Here is a 17,107-nt window from a genome sequence, read left to right on the forward strand (position 1 = left end):
GGGCATCACGGCACTCTCACACATGTGTTTGCAATTGCAGATCCGAATCACAGCAGACAGAGGAATCTGGGACACATTATTGCCACCCCTGAGCAAGTCGCAGCATCCATTAGGGAGGATGTGTGCAGCCCAAAGCAGACGGAGCCATGGTGTGTGTGTGTGTGTGTGTGTGTGTGTGAGGGGTTCACAGGACGAAGGAGACAAGCCCACCCTCCCCCTCTCCACCCTCCACTTCCTCTCCACCCCCACCCACCTAGCGTCCCAACTCCAGATACTTCCTGATAGCGGGCGGCTGGAGTGTGGCCGCGCGCCCCCGGCTCTGCGAGGGGAACACATGCCACTTCCAACCATAAAAAACGCTATCGCCCACTGCGCCCGCTTGTTAAGCGCCAATGTGTGTGCCATATGCTTAATTGAGTGCGTGCTGGCCGGGTGCCTGTGCCGTTTCTTCGTTTAATGCGTTTCCCTCTCTCCTTTATCATCTTCTCCTCGTACCCCCCCCCCCCCCCCCCCCGGGGTCCACCATCTGTAATTACGCTCCGACGCGCGCAACCAAACACGCCGTTAAAAAGCGAGCGCTCCGCGGAGCTAAACGACTCCGCCACGAGAAAAAAAGGGGCCATTAGTGAGCTCATTAGAATGACTTAAAATGCAGGGGCCAGTTTAAAGAAGCGGACGACATTTATTAGGGACACATCCCAAACAAGTGTCTTTTTAATGGCTGTGTGGCGACGTTAAAAAAAAAAAGGCAATGGGAAGGCTAGGCTAACGCGAGCGTTCCTCCTCGGAGTGAGGTCCTCCTGGTGGAGGTGCTGACAGCGCCGGGGCTGGAGAGCTGCTCTCTCACGCCGCCAGAGTCGGCAGCAAGCTGGGAGCCAGCGCCAGCCAGCAGCCCTGCCAGACTCTTGTGTGGGACAGAGGCAGCCGGAGACGGGGCGGGGGCGAGGAGGAGGAGGAGAGGAGAGGGGAGGGGGGCGGGGGTGGCCTGGTGGGGGAGAGAGACGGGGGGAGCCTTCGCAACTCTGATCCAGGTGACATCAACCCCCTGAAAGCCCACCTCCCATCTTCCAGAAAACACTTCCATCTTTGTTCTCATGTTTCCCCTGTTCCGTCAGTCCTATACACATGCTGTTTTTTTCCCCCCTCCATTCCTCCTGTCATAAAAAAACACGTAACCACACCAGCCAAGCGAGCCAACTGGATGTTTGTCGAGATCCTTATAGCTGGTTACTTCAGGCCAAAATATGAACATTTGTACTCTATGTTGTGAGTCGTCCAAACACATTCATATATCCTTATGCGTGCAGTGTGTTGGTTTTGGAGTATTTGAAGCACAAGCTAAAATGTGCAGATCAAATGGCCCAGGAGCCAGACCAGCTGAGGTGGACGATCGGCCTCTTCCTTTAGAGAAACCCACCCTATGTCCACAGTCACCTGACACATTTGTGGACTCTTTAAGAATATAACGCTGAGATTACAGATTGCAGTCATTGACATGGGTTTACTCTACAAAAGGGCTTTCACTGGTTCAGTGACCTTATGAAGTAGTTTCTTAACATTATACTCCAACGAAACTGTACACGCAATTTGAAATGGGGGAATAAAGCTACATTATGTTTTTACAGAGTGTACTCCAGGGAAAAGGTTACCTGTGGCTGACATTCACTCGAGAGTGCCACAGGAAAAGGCTACTTAGTGGGTCTGCTCTTAGTAGCCTGATCCTCAAGAGTGCAGTGGGAAATGGAGCTGCTGCATGTGAGGGGTCTGCAGTGGAAAAAGCCTGTGGCTGTAGCCTGAGAACCTCAGAGCCTGATGAAAAGAAAAGCTATTTTGTAAACAAATATCATTCTCATTACTGCGGCCCAGTCACTGGAGAACGAGGGGAACCGTTGAGAAACAAAAGAGCCTAATGCCTGGGCACCAAAACCAGATGTGTTGTTTTATAATGGTGGGGTAGGAGGGGGAGAGGCAACCCTGAGAGGGAGGAGGAGGAGGAGCAGGAGGAGTAGGGGGAGGAGGAGGAGGAGGAGGAAGAGGTGTGGTTTGAAATGCGAAGGATTTTAAAAAAAATATACACGACACAAAACAGGTATCTTATGAAGTGTGAGTTGTGCAACAGGCCCTGCCTTTCCTCTTCTCTCTCTCCCCCTTCCACCACGAGCAGAAACTCCCCTTTCCTGCTCTCCGGGCTGGCGGCTGGCCCTCGGCTGACGTTCGGGCTGCTCGGAGCGCCGGCTGCGTTCCCATTGGCAGCTCCGCGCCGCTGGCTGGCCCAGCAGGCCTCTCCACTGGCAGCGTGCGGAGCTGGCTGATGGAGGGACATCTCGAGCTGGAGCCAGAGTGGCCGTGGCGCCCTGGCGAGCGATATTATTATCTGGCCTCTTGGCTGCCCGTTTGACACGAGAAAAGCGAGCGAGCGAGCGAGAGAGCGAGAGAGCAATGGCAGTGGAGCCACTTGTCTCACAAATAAAAACCTAGTCTCCTAGGAGGTAACCGAGCTGAAAGAGGACAGTTCCAACCTGGTCTGGTTTGTGGGGCTGACGGAGCCCAGCTGACAGTAGAGGAGCTGGAGGGCAGCCCTACTGTAAGTCCCCCCTGAGTCACCAGACAGCTGGCCGGCCTGGCCCCACACACCCACCGGCCACCGGCCACCAGCCGGACAGCTGGGCCCGCCACCGCAGCCTGTAATTGCCTTTGTTTCTCCCGTAGGAGCGAGGTCCCGGCGCTTTGTAAAGGCGGCCGTGATAAAGCCCCAGCCTTGCCACCGTGCCATCTGGAGCGGGGCGCAGATGGTGCGGAGATCAGCCCCTGTGAGCCCCCCCAGGGCTGGTGTGGGTGTGTGTGTGTGTGTGTGTGTGTGGGGCGCGGGGGGGGACTTTTGGCCCCCGGGGTCGAGCGCTGGGGCAGGGCTCCTTCTTGGCAGGACATGAAGCGCGGGCCTGAAGCCCCTCCGGTCACGGCGGAGCGGCAGCTGTGGGGGAGGACGCGGGCCGAAGGACAGAGGACGAGGGGGCTCCGCCATCTGCGTCAGAGCGCCAGCCAGCCGTTTGAAGTCCTGCCCCCTCCGCCCCGCTGCCCGTCCCCGTCGCCCGCGCGCCCCGATCAGGGAACATCTCCTGCTCTCTGCCCCCCAGACATCCCAGCCTAATCTGCGGCCTCGCTTTGATTCGGCCCCGTTGGGTACCACAACAAACAAACACAGATTAGCATCTCCCACTGACCAGCCCTCTGTCTTCTGCCAGCCTCCTAATCCACGGGATCGGTTTCCTCTCATATAGGCTTCACTTTTATCGTTATCTGATGCACTCACACAGCCCCACAGAGTCCAGTGGACTGAACATCTTATTTGCGTTACACACGGCGGTGATTGACGGGCGCGAAATAAACATGGGTTCACATGAAAGCATGTTACACTCCGCCTCTTGGTAAAGAGACTGGGCACATCTTGCGGTGCACGTCGGTCCGCAGTCGCTTGTCACAGTCCTGTCACTTTAGACAGCGCGCCCGGTCCACAATGTCTTGCAGATGTTTCTAGAAGGCTCTTTATTTTCCCGGCTCTCCTTCGGTCCGTCTCGTGTTCTCCTCCTCTAACCACCACTGTCCTGTCCACTTCTCACGCCGATATGTCAAGCTGTTTTTAGGGTCCGGCCCTTCAGCGTGATCTACGCAGCTCCTCCGGGAGACTAGCTTTTTAAAGTGGTGGACACACACAGCGAGGGAGGCCAAGCAGGGAGGGGAGGGAGAGAGGGAGGGAGGGATGTGGAAAGAGAGGAAAAATGTGGGAAAAGAGAGGAAAATGTGCCTTGGACAGTGGAAACGCACGGAGCGTGGCCTGACAAAGAGCCGCACTAAATCACGCTGTTTGTAACCAGATGGTGGCATTCCAGCAGACGGCAGGGCCCGTCACATACGGTACTGCGCCGTGTTCCCGCGCCAGCCTCCGCTCCACATGAGCCTGTGACGGAACCGTGCGCGCCATACCGCACTCAAGACAAAAACATGTCTTCACATGGCTGACAGGGCACGCTAACACACGCAACCACACACACACACGCACGCACGCACACACACACAGACACACAGACCAAAACATACACACATCAGACACACACGCACAGACATGACAGCACGAGAGCCTGTGAGTGGCCCACATACAGTATCAAAGGGTGCGCGGGCGCGGCGGCTGGACTCCAGCAGGATGTTCCTCTGTTTCTGGCCCCCGTGTGAAATTCTTGCCGCTCACGCTCGGGGAGCGGGCGGAGTGGAGCGCTCCAGCCAATGGCGGCCGCCGACTGGCCCACAGAGCTTAGGGGATTTGCTACACATTCCACAACACCCTTTAAAGACCAGAGACGACCCCACCTCTACCTCTCTTCTCTCTCACACACACACACACACACACACACACACACACACGCACACAATATGGCCTGTGGATCAGGTGGTGCAGACATAAATGCTGTTAGCATTCTGCAGAGAAACCCAGCCTCTGTCTCAGCAGAATTACTAGCAGGGCGACATGCCGCCTTGCAGCCTACTGTCTACAACTATTTGCTGTGTGAGCAGAAAGATAAATCAAGTGCAATGATCAAACCCAGACATAACCGACGTATGTCATTCCATGAAGATAATCTAGTTCCAGTCTGATAGCGCTAGTAAAACTCAAAGCAGACAACAATCTGTACGATGTGTTTTTGTTCAAAACTTTTTAATGACGGTTGACCTACAACAGACAACAAAAGGTTCTATTTTTTTTTATACTTCAAAGGGAGACGAGTTTACAACTCAATCCATGCAGGGCATTCTAGTAGGCGTGATAAGCCGTATCCAGAGCACAATCTCACTTGACCCTTCCTTACCCTGTCTCCTTCCGGCGCCTTCTGCTTGCTTTCTTCCAGGAGGATGTTTGTGAGAGTGTGTGTGTGTGTGTGTGTACTAGTGTGTGTGCGCATGAGTGTGTGTGTAGTAGTAGTCTGCGGTTTCGTGCGTGTGTGTGAGTTTGTGTGCGCTGGGATGGTTGCAGCGACGACTGGCAGCCCTAGCGAGCATTCTTGACACTGGTGGAAGAACAGGCTTAATTCCAAGCTGTGAAGTTCCTCACGGCCTTGGCACTAGACAAGGGGTCAGGGCTGGGTCAACCTCCTGCAACACTCTTCCTGTTATTCCTAAAAATACATGGCCACACACAGGAAGTGCCGGTGTCTGCAGCATCTCACACATTATCCAAAGGTGGGATAGCGTCTAATGACATTGAGCACTATCAGTGATCTCACATTATCCAAAGGTGGGATAGCGTATATGAGATTGAGCACTATCAGTGATCTCACATTATTCAAAGGTGGGTAGCGTATATGAGATGAAGCACTGCCAGAGGGTAACTGGTGCTGGTGCTGAGGTGGGTTAGATATGTCTCCAGGGACAGAGGCACTGGGGATGTGAGAAGAGGCTAAAGGTGGGAGGTGAACCAACAATGACATTGTAATTTCATGTGACTTTCTCTTCACTTGAGGGCTGTTAGGGGAATGAAATGTATCTAGGCATACCTGTCCAGTTAAGATGATTGAAAGCCGTGCGGTCAGAGATTGAAATCCCTCAGTCGCCCCCAACACTCAAAACACATAGTACTGACAACTGAATACTAAAACACGGTGAACTGCTTTAACGGCTTTAACCTTTAGCCGCTTCCAACACGGCAGATTCTCACGCACATTGTGTAGCAGTCTGTTGGTCATTATTCTTCTGTGCTACTGAGTGTGAAAATACTCGGTATTCAGTGACATGAAAGGGACACAATCTGACACAATCCGTGACAGCTATGCTCAGGCATGTCACTTCAGGTCACAGGGTGTGTCGTGAAATACATATCTACATTAGCATAGGTGCCACAGAAGACAGATAGGGCCAGCTCTGTGCATCTCTATAGCTTTGCTATAGTGCAGTCACATACCGTAGAGTGTGTATGCGAGAGCCTTTTGCCTTCTCAGCCGAATAGAGTGCAGTCAGCAGTTGGCAGAGCGGCGTGGCCAAACGTAGCCGCGGTGACAGATAAGGCATGGCCACTGATCTACAAGTCTCAACCAACAGCCTCTCCAGTAATCTCAAGTGCCAAATAAGATGAGGCGGCAACAAGTTAAGTAGAGGTGTGTGATGGGTGTGTATATATGGCTCTCCATGTGCCAGTGTGTGTTTTGAGCAGCATTTGGCCACACACACGTGTATGTGTGTGTGTGTGTGTGTGTGTGTGTGTGTGTGTGTGTGTGTGTGTGCGTGTGCACATCTGTGTGTAAGCATAAGCACACGTTTGTGAGTTTGCCCTTCAACCCTCCTGGCCTGCACCTGAGAAACAGGCCCTGTGTGTGTTTGAAGCAGTGTTCCCCTGTGTGAAATTTTGGAGCGTAATTCATCCATAGCAGAGGCAGAGATCAAAGGTCCTCCACCCCCCACCCCCCACCCCCCCTCCCCAGCGTCAGAGGGCGGAGGGAGAGCAGAGAGCGCCCCCGCGCTTACAGTGATAATTACCGGAAATCAGCGCCGTGAGAAAGTGTGCCTCCCGCCGCTCCGGCTGCTTAGAGCTCGGTGCACTCAGGGCTCATTGGGATTCCCTGGCTGAGCGCGCGCGTCTCCGGGAGTTCGGCTTCCTCCGAGACGGAGAGGGATTCTTACAGTCTGCAAGCACTGCCGGGATCAAGGACAAGTCAAGGATGCATTTAGACGCACCATAGATGCGTACAGAGTCACACGCACGCACACACACACACACACACACAGACACACACACACACACACACACACACACACACACACACACACACACACACACACACACACACACACACACACACACACACACACACACACACACACACACACACACACACACACACACACACACACACACACACACACACACACACACACACACACACCCTGCTTGTATAGTATACCAGTCATGAGGAACCCAGTCTCATCCCTTTGTGCTATCATGGGGAGCAACCCAACCGCACCAACCACGTGTGATTATATCTGTCTCATCCCTGAAAGGAGACAAAGTGTGTGAGTGAGTGAGTGAGTGAGTGGGTGAGTGAGTGAGTGAGTGAGTGAGTGGGTGAGTGGGTGAGTGAGAGAGTGAGTGAGTGAGTGTGTGAGTGAGTGAGTGGGTGAGAGAGTGAGTGGGTGAGTGAGAGAGTGAGTGAGTGTGTGAGTGAGAGAGTGTGTAAGTGAGAGAGTGAGTGAGTGAGAGAGTGAGTGAGTGGGTGAGTGAGTGAGTGGGTGAGTGAGAGAGTGAGTGAGAGAGTGAGTGAGTGAGAGAGTGAGTGAGTGGGTGAGTGAGTGAGTGGGTGAGTGAGAGAGTGAGTGAGAGAGTGAGTGAGTGGGTGAGTGAGTGGGTGAGTGAGAGAGTGAGTGGGTGAGTGAGTGAGTGTCACCCGCGGCAGGTTCCACCGGCTCAGGGCACGGTGCAGAGCTGAGGGTTCAGATGATGTGATACTCTCTCACATACTTGGGCTGATGGGATCGCTCCAACCCGCATCAACATCAAGGAGCAGGTCAGCCGCTCAGGGATGGGGGTGGAGCTGGTGGTGGGGGGGTATGGGTTCCACTGCTCTTAATCACCATGGAGACGTGGAGGGCTTCCTATATGGAGCGTTACCCAGTCTGCCAGTGGAATTGCTCAATTTCACATTTCAAAGGCGGCAGGAGGAATAAGTGTGTGCGTGTGTGTGTGTGTGTGTGTATTTGGGGGGAGGGTGGTCTCTCTGGGCCTGAGAGGTTGGCTGACTGGTGGTCTATTGGAAAACAAGAGGCGATACTGTCTGCTGGATACAACCGTTTATTCTATTGAGACACCGCCATAAAAATACAGCGCGAGCACTTCAAGTGAACCGCGATGCAATAAAGCACGATGTCTAAGGTGGTGTGAGGACAGTTGCTACAGCAGAGACAAAAAGACAAAGCAGCAGCCATAAAAACAATGGAGAAACAACAGCTCTGCTTCATCTCCAGTTTGCACGTCTTGCTTGCCATATACAGTCACATATTTTATCTTCAGAACAACCAAATCAACCATTCACAGCCATCCGTAAACGAGCGGAACCCGTGACACTCCAAACGAGTCCGAGGCCCCTACAACAGTGCTGGTCTGCTGCTGTTCGCCCGAGTTCCTTTCTGGGGACAGTTAGCCCAGGCGGTGAACTCGATACGCCGGGGCTGTTTGTTTGAAATGAAACCAAAAGTAAATACACAGCGTGGCAGACACACTCGGGCCGTGCGTTTGATGTCGCCCAGTCTGAGCAGGAAGCGCGGGAGAGAAAAGAGGGGTGCGCTCAGAGGAAATGAGAACAGAGGCTTCTTTCAGCCCCTCGCTCGCTCACTCGCTCGCTCGCTCCCCCACCCCCTTCCTCCTTTTCAAAGGCATATATAATATACAAAGGGTCCAAATTTAACAAGGTACCAACATGGGTGAAAAGGGAGAGGGTTAGAGAGCGAAAAGAAATGAGCACTGTTGGCAAAAAGAGGGCTAGCAACCACAGGAGACACGACAGAATTTAGACTGTGGCAGTCGAAAGGTGATTATTAAATGAAGCAAACCCATAAAACGTAGCTCCACATTTAGCCAATTCGCCAATTACGTAACGCACTGAGTGGTCAACAGCATTGTGTAATCCGAACTACAACTTTTCATTACAGGATTATGTATTGGAGCCATAGAGTCAGGATACAACCAGCCATGCATGTTCTTAGTCCGCACGGTCAAAATCTTACTCAACTACTCCAACGTAAGAGAACAAAACACTGCAAAAGTGATCCTTTTTCGACCATAACCACAGCGCACCCCATGCGCCACATAAGGAACGTATTAGACAGCGTGGACCTCAGAACTCCTACAGCATGCATGGCATTATGATTAATCCAGGCACACAAATCGGACTCCGTCCATCCATGGACACGGAGTGGCCTGTTTTGTCTTATACGACAAAACAAAATAAACAAAACCATATTCCCTCCTTCAATCCTTAAAGGACTATCATGTGTGGGAGGTGTTTCCAGAATGTGCGTGTGTGGTTTTTTTTCTGCTATGAGAAACCCAGCTTCACTCTTTGAAGCCGTGAGTTTGAACTGCTAACCGCTTTCAGATGTGTCTGCGTGATGCTTTATGGGCGAAATAACAGCCAAACCTACACATGTGTGGAGCTGAGGTCCAGCTCGGGAGAGCCTGGCCTTTACCGCCGCGGCAGAGGAGACCACTACGATGACCACTACACTCTACACTAAATTCTACACCTGAGTGCAAACTCCCTCCTGCTCTGTTTTGTCTCCGCGCCGCCATAAATCTCCCACGTGAAAAAAAAATGAATGGTGATAGCAGCGGCTTCCAACGAGATACCAAAGTGAAGCCAAACAAACAAAGAGTCCTTCCTTCCTTCCTTCCAGAGAAATTCAAAACCACCTTAATGTGTCAAGAGGCCTGTAGGGTGTGTGTGTGTGTGTGTGTGTGTGTGTGTATGACAAAGGCGGTGGTGAGAGGAGCTTCCTCTGTGCACCACAAGGCTCCGTTCAGGTGTAGCTCCACAGCCTCCATAGGCACTAGCTCATTGACATCAAAAGGTGTTCTGAAGCATTGCATCAAACAAGAACAGACAACACAGGCCAAGATCTCTCCCTCCCTCTCTCTCTCTCTCTCTCTCTCTCTCTTTCTCCCTCCCTCTCGCTCTCTCTCTGCGCTCTACTTTGTTTGCGGGTGGATTGTTTGCTTTGTGCGCAGACAGGAAGCCAGGGTTTAGGGTGTCTGTAGCCCGAGTCTAGTGGGACATTAAGCTTTGGAATGTGGAGAGAGGATGAAGTTTCTGAAGCATTCAGGAGCTCCGACGCCGCGAGCCTGTCCTTGTTCAGAATCTGGGTTGTGAACGCACCATTACCTATTAATGCACATTACATAAGGCGCTATTGGAATACATGTCACACAGAGACACCTCCAGAGGGCTTCCAGTGCTACACAGTGAGACACAGCCCCACAGTGAGACACAGCCCCAGCAGAGAGATGAATCAATCTGAGCAGCGCACACTTATCTTCAGGCTGCACAATGTACAGGCAAGCAGGCTTCCCCCCGCATATCTTTCCACTATTTGCCCTGCACCTGTGCAAAGAAATGGATGTGTGCTTTTCTGGGATCAAACGGCGGGACGGCGTCCCAGGACAGGGCCCTGGACGGCCTCGCTCGTACCGCCCGGGGCTCTGCCCACACCTGACCGTCACTCAAAACAGCACCTTCTGCTGTTGCCCCGGTGAGCTCATCACCGTGTGAGGTTCATCACCAAACCAACAGTGCGTATCTTTCACCAGTCTCACACAAAGCGGCATCATGAACCAGTCTCGCTGGATTCAGTCCACTGAGCTCAATACAATGAATACAGGGTTGTATGTATGCATGCTTACGTCCGCCAAGGAGGTTATGGTTTCATTGCTACTTGTTGGGTTGGTTGGTTTGTCAGCAGAATTAAGCGAATCTTCCAGGATGGTTTTCTTGAGACTGGGTCTAGAGGTGGAGCATGGACCGACATTTTGGAGCGGATCAAGAAGTGGACCCAAGTTGTCTCCCGCACTACTTTACTGTGGCGAGAGGGCTTCTGGCCTCGACAGAGCTCTGCGCTCTCCGAGTGTCCCTCTAGTTTAATTAAGTAATTCCATTTTCCAATTTTTATGTTCTCATTTTCATCTTCAGAGAACAAAAAACAAACCGACCTTTCCAAAACGGTGCTTGGCCATAGTGAGTATCCTCAAAACCACTGAAATGATTGATTAAAACAATGGATATTCAATTAGGAATTCCTTAACTGACACCAAACCAACAGCAGTAATGATGACCATAATAAAGAAAAAAAAATCATATACTCCCTTGACTGCTCTAAGGCTTGCAAAAATGAAGTCCTCTTGGAAAAGAACTAAAGCCTTCTACGAGGGACTGGGGGTTTATGTGGAAACATACCTTACACACTAAAATGTAATAACCTTTGAGTCTCCTGGTGTTGTGCTTGGCTGCGAGCTGGCCGAGATCAAACACAGACTGGGGTCCAGCAGACTTAGCCAAAACTCTGGGCGCTGAGCGGCGGGCTCCAGACCCAGGTATTTTCTTTCCCCTCCGCAATAAGCGACAGACGGCCGACCCGGCGTAGCGCGGCGTTTAACCCTGCCCGCGACCGAGCGGCCACGGCGGCGACCGCAAGACGTCTGCGCTCACGCGGTCATTCACACGAGCGACGGCTGAGTCAGCGGTTAAGGCTTTTTGTCTCTTCCACTCGTCTAACATTCTTCACCTTCTTCCTCCTTCACTTCTATTCCTCCTCTTCTCTCTTTTTCCCCCCCTCCATTCCCCCATTTTGTAACTAATTCAGCCATGATATACTGCTGGGCTGGAGACATAAAAGTCCTCCTGGCGTGCAGAACAAAGCCCTAACGTTTCAGAGGGGCTGAGACAAAGCACTATGCCATTCATCACTCGCCATGATGATGAATTGAGGCAATAACTTTGAATTAATGGTGAATTAATCACAACACAAACAATGAAACCAGTAACACGGATCGGATTAAACGAAGGCGTTCCCCTGCTGTTCGGCTCTACGAGAAATACAAACATCTCCAAGCGAAAGTACACCTCCTCATGCAAATTCACGTGCCTAATGGATCATTGAAAACTACAGATTAAGGGATCCATAATTACATAGTTACCAAACGGTGAAACAGAACTGGGTGTAAAAACAGCGCTCTCTGATCTGACTCATCAGTGGGGAGTGGATGGCACCTCTGTTCTCCAGGGCATGCTAACCCCCCCTCCCCCTCCCCCTGCTGGAGAGAGCGCCTGGACTGGGTCTTGGCATATAGCGAGCAAACATCTTCAAAGGCCCTTTGCAGTATAAATATCCTCAAGTAAATAAACACACAATCTGCCTGCAGTGTCAAAATGTCTTTTTTTCCCGCATGAAACACAGGCCGCGCAAGGCTGGCTTTTAGCGCACAAGTCTGCATGTATGCTCACGCACACACACACACAGACACACATGTGGGAGTGTTTGCTCACACACACGTAAACAGCCTTTTTTTCCCACATTGGTGTCGTTACACACACACACACACAAACACACACACACACAGGCACACACACACACACACACACACACACACACAAATAGACACACACTCACACACGTCCACACACTCCGGAGACTTGAGTTGAAGGAGTACATTTTGAAGTATCTTGGTCTCACAGGTGTTGACAGTGGACCTTATAGTGTTTGCTTTGGCCAGCGAGGAGGCAACTTCCAAGCGAGGAGTGGAAATTGAAAAAAAGCGCAATCAACGAATCCTTGAATTCGGTCCATCTAGCTCCGAAACAATGCTTAAAAGCAAGAGCACACGGCTACCCCTTCCCCCTCTCCTCAACCCTTAGCCTGAGCACCCCCCACCCCCACCGAAATAGTACCCCACTGCCACCCCCCATCCCCCTTCAAAAAAAGAAAAACACTCAGGCCCAGCCCCCACTGAACCCCCCCACTCCCCCCCAGCCCCTCTCCCAGGCTGGGCCCTTCTCCTGCTCCAGGATCTGCGCTGTACAAACCAGGAGCAGATGTGTGCCGGGGCCGCGCTGAAAGACCCCGCTGTTCTGGATGGCAGCCACATGCTTTCCATTCAGAGATGAAGGCTCACAGCGCCCCTTCTTGTGAAGCCAATTTCAAGAAAAAGAGAAAAAAAAGAGGGGGGTGGGGGGAAAAACACACAAACACACACACACACACACACACATACACACACACACACACAAACGATACACTTTTCAGATGCCTTTGAGTAGTTCCTCAGGAATGAAGACCGCACGGGCCTTAAACATTTTCCCATACATGCAAACACCAACACGAGACACCATCAACAAAACACCTATTCCTCTCTTCTCTTCTCAGGAGAGCGAGCGCACAGCTTCCATAAGGAAAAGGGGGTTTCTCTCACACACGTCCCAGTGGTATGATTCAGTGAGTATTCCCCTGCATTTCTCAGACATGTATGACGAGCCTTCAGTAAAACACTCACACTAACGCAGACTGTCAGCTCCTGCACTCGCTCACTAGTGAGAGGGAATCTGAGAAGAGCAGTTCTGTGTGCTCAACGATGAGAGGGGGGATGGAAAAAAAAAGATGTCAGTGTACGTGACAGCATTAAATAGGCCAGACACCCTTGCCCCTTTTCCAAGCTAAATAGCACTGATTTAAAACTAAATTTTTGAGGAAGAGATGCGAGCACATGCCAGAACTTGACGTGATCCAAACAAAACATCCCTCTCTGGACCCGATCAAGCGAAAAACGTTGCTTTTATCACACAGAAATGTATCTCGTTCGCAATGGATACCTGTAGCACATACAACGCAATGGCGAGGCCACTCGAGTCAAAAGAACCAGACACCACGACTGGCAGTGCTCCACCAACAACGTGTCTGTGCCGTCCATAGAACAGAGCCTAGCTGTGCTGCTACTGGGTTACCTTAAGTAAATCTCTCCCAAGCAAATGTCTCATTCACAGGTATTTGATAGTTTTTCTATCCTGACATGCTGACTTGTACAGATATTTTGCAGATTCATGTGGGTTTAATTCCAGGGGAAAAGGGCCTGTCTTTCAAACTCGCATAAATGCAAACAGACCACGTTCCACTTAAGAACAAAGTTTCCAGTTTTTCCTCTTTGTAACAATAGTCATTGTTTTAAGCTGCGAGATGTTTACACAGCCCAACTTGGCTAAGGTGAAAGCCTGACACAAGGGGCAGTGTTGAAAAGTTTGAATTAGAACGTGTTTTAGAAAGGGCCAGATAACAACTCAGGATGTGTGTGTGTGTGTGTGTGTGTGTGTGTGTGTGTGTGTGTGTGTGTGTGTGTGTGTGTGTGTGTGTGTGTGTGTGTGTGCGTGTGTGTGTGCGTGTGTGTATGTGAGTGTGTGTGTGTGTGTGTGTGAGTGCATGAAACAGCTATGACTGTTGATGTTTCCAGGGCTGAGCCACAGTGCACCATCAGAGGGCTGAGCCAGGCGCGGGGCAGCGCTGGCGTGCGCCCTGATTAAGAGCGTAGAGTGGCCCCTCTCGTCAAGGCTCCCCACCAGTGGCGCGGCGGCCCTCGCTTTCTTGGCAGCCAACCAGGAAGCTCCTCCACAGTTGACGTGGCCCCCGGTGATCTCCGTGACTCACGGCAGCCAGGTGTCCAGACCCGGTCCGGCGGTCCTCAGCACCTGCCGCCTGCTGTCAGAACAGCCCCCACCCCCCAACCTCTCCACGACTGCGGCCAACTCACCCAGCTGAATCATCACTTTCAGCTCCTCGCATCTCCTCACCTGAGACTCCTGATTACTTCTCTCTCTCTCTCTCTCTTTTTCCCCTCATCCCAGGGACTGCTTTCATCACTGAGTCATCTGTTGTCTATCTGAGAGCGCCCCACGCTGCAGATAAAGGGCCACTCTCTCTGCCTCTGCTCTAACACCTTCAGTCCATTTGGGCTGAAATATGTCTAGGTGTTTTACTAAGACGGAGAGGGGGGGGGGGGGGGGGGTGCTGGGATATGAACAGCCATCTCTTTATGAGCCCTTTCCCCCCACAGACCCATCCCCCAGCAGGACAGGAGGGGGACATGAGCGCGCTGTGGCTCCACTGATACCAGAGACCTCTAATAACTCCTGGCTCAGGCTTTGAAGTCCAGGCCAGACAGCTAAGGAATCCGAAGCCCACCCCCAGCCCCAGCCCCAGCCCGCAACCCCCCAGCCTCCCTGACAATGAGGGGAGGGGAGGACCCACCGCCAGATACAGCTATTGCTAATCAGGATTTCATATGAGCAGAGACATGGCAGTTCCAGCTTCAGCTACAATTTGAATTGTATTACATTAGCCAGGCCAGCACACAAATACGCATTTTAAGGCAAAACAGAGGTAGGTCATAATACTTCTTTACAATGTCTAAACAGAAAGGCAAGGAATGCCCCTTCAGATTGAAAATATGCACAAACTACCAGAAACAGCCAGAGATTTGAAGAAACAAAAGTCACAATATCAATGTCTAAAAGCGTTAAATCCATATGCATGGGGAGTTGTGTGGCGACCAGGCGGAGAACAAAGGTTGATAAAGGCTGGTTTCACCTTCAGCAGCTCCAGATCATGTCTTGGCGATATGGAAAGAATAACAAGTTGTCCTTGACTCGTCTGCTTGAAATCTGATCTCTGCCATCTAAAAGATTGCTCATACCTTACTGGCCCAACAGCCTGTTCATCTCATAGAGGTCATCTCCGAGTTCCTCTGAACTGAATGAGTGACAGGTTTATCGACTGATTTAACTGTTGTCCTGTCAAACCTTTCATTAGGATATGGTACTGGACAGGCAACAAGCAAAATGGAGATGCCATTAAAACCCCTTTAACCTTCTCTAAGATTTGCAAAGCAATAAAATTTCAGCTCATAAATCTTCAGCTGATAACACTACGGAGAGTATCCCTGTAATGCAGTGGGCTTAGAGCTGTTTATGATACTATTGTCTCATGCTTAAATCCCACATGATTCTAAAAATACACCTTTCATTCATTTTTTCCTCCCCAACTCGGCAGAGGACGACATGAAACGATGGCTACGACCGCACGCTAGAAGTCCCAATCTGTCCCAGGCCTCAGTGGAGCCCATTAAGGATGGAGAATTAGGCGAAAACAAAAACAGATAGCAACGGAATTCATCCACAATGGGAACAAAGTCTTTGTCATCTTCAGAGTAAAAGAGAAAAACAAAACAAAAAAAAAAACGTCACGTCAACAGTTTTCATGTCTGGTACCCATTAAGACGTTCAGTGCCCACCCCCACTGCCTTGCTGCTGGTTGGAGGGCTGGTTCCATTCCTCGCTGTTTCAGTCTAACTGCTATTCATGTCTACAGTTGAAACGCGTTTTCCAGCAAACCCCACACAAAGACGGTTTGAGTGACACTTCTGGGAGTTCAGTGGAATTTCCATATCTCAAAGGGGAATCTGACATGACAGCAACTCATTAGAGTCCTACCCACGTCTCTAGTTTAAGGGTGGCCGTGTTCAACAAAAACGGCAAAACAAACAGACCCTGTGATTACCACAAACAGGAACAATGAGCTTTTCAGAGGGATTGGTGGATGAGTGGATTTTCCACCATTATTAGCAATAAAGCAATTTGTGCAATTCCTGGACCAAAAACTACTTGGAAAAACGCTGGTTCAAAATTCAGCAATTTATCTCCCATTAAATTCAGGGTCTCGTATAAGACTCAACTCACATGACAAACTCAAAGACAAGTCAGTAAGGAAAAGACTAGATCCTCTACAAACTTCATGTTTCCATCATACCATTCTGTTGAGGACCACAGAATGACTCGAAGAAACTTCCAACTTTAACACACACACACTTAAGAAAGACAGAAGTGCAGGCCAAAAGTTGTAGTCGTGTTTTCCCTGGTGGGAACATTGTCTTGACAAATACATTCTTGGCCCCTCTGGAAATGCTCTGCAAAAAACATGGGGGGAGAGCTGTGGCCATCAGCGGTCAGGCTTAATGACTGTGATTTCACCCATAACTCTTCCAGGGGAGCCACCCACAGGGCTGGAGACGGAGCAGAGCCACCAGGCCTCCAGTGCAACCTCTCCGCCGCTGTGTCTGAAGTCACCCTGCCCTTGCACCCTTCAACATGACGTGCTAATTGAAGTGATGTAATATTGAGCCACAGATCATTGCCCTCCGGGAGCTCGCACTATAATGGGAACCATTGAAGGAGAGAGAGAGAGACACAGGACCCTGTGATGCTGCCAGCGGCCGCCAAAGCAGCCCTTTGCACACACACCCACACAAAGTCGCACATACACACGCACGCACACACGCACACACACACACACACAAATGCAGGCACACACACAGACACAAAAACAAATGCACAGACAGGCGTGCACGCACACACACACACACACACACACACACACACACACACACACACACACACCTTCGTCTAAGCTGCGCCCATAGTGAGGTAACAGGGTCTATGGATGCCATATTGCCAAAACTGGCCTTAGGGTTGGGGCTGTCAAA

The 17,107-nt window shown here is 51.1% G+C and overlaps 1 protein-coding gene across 1 annotated transcript in view; it reads right to left on the bottom strand.

The window, feature by feature from the left end:
* Nucleotides 1-17,107, bottom strand: part of nkd2b (NKD inhibitor of WNT signaling pathway 2b) — a 28,056-nt gene that overhangs the window by 9,645 nt on the left and 1,304 nt on the right. The gene's annotated exons all lie outside the window — the stretch shown is intronic.

Source organism: Sardina pilchardus, chromosome 6 (genome assembly GCF_963854185.1).
Source record: "Sardina pilchardus chromosome 6, fSarPil1.1, whole genome shotgun sequence".
In the NCBI taxonomy this organism is placed as follows: Eukaryota; Metazoa; Chordata; class Actinopteri; order Clupeiformes; family Clupeidae; genus Sardina; species Sardina pilchardus.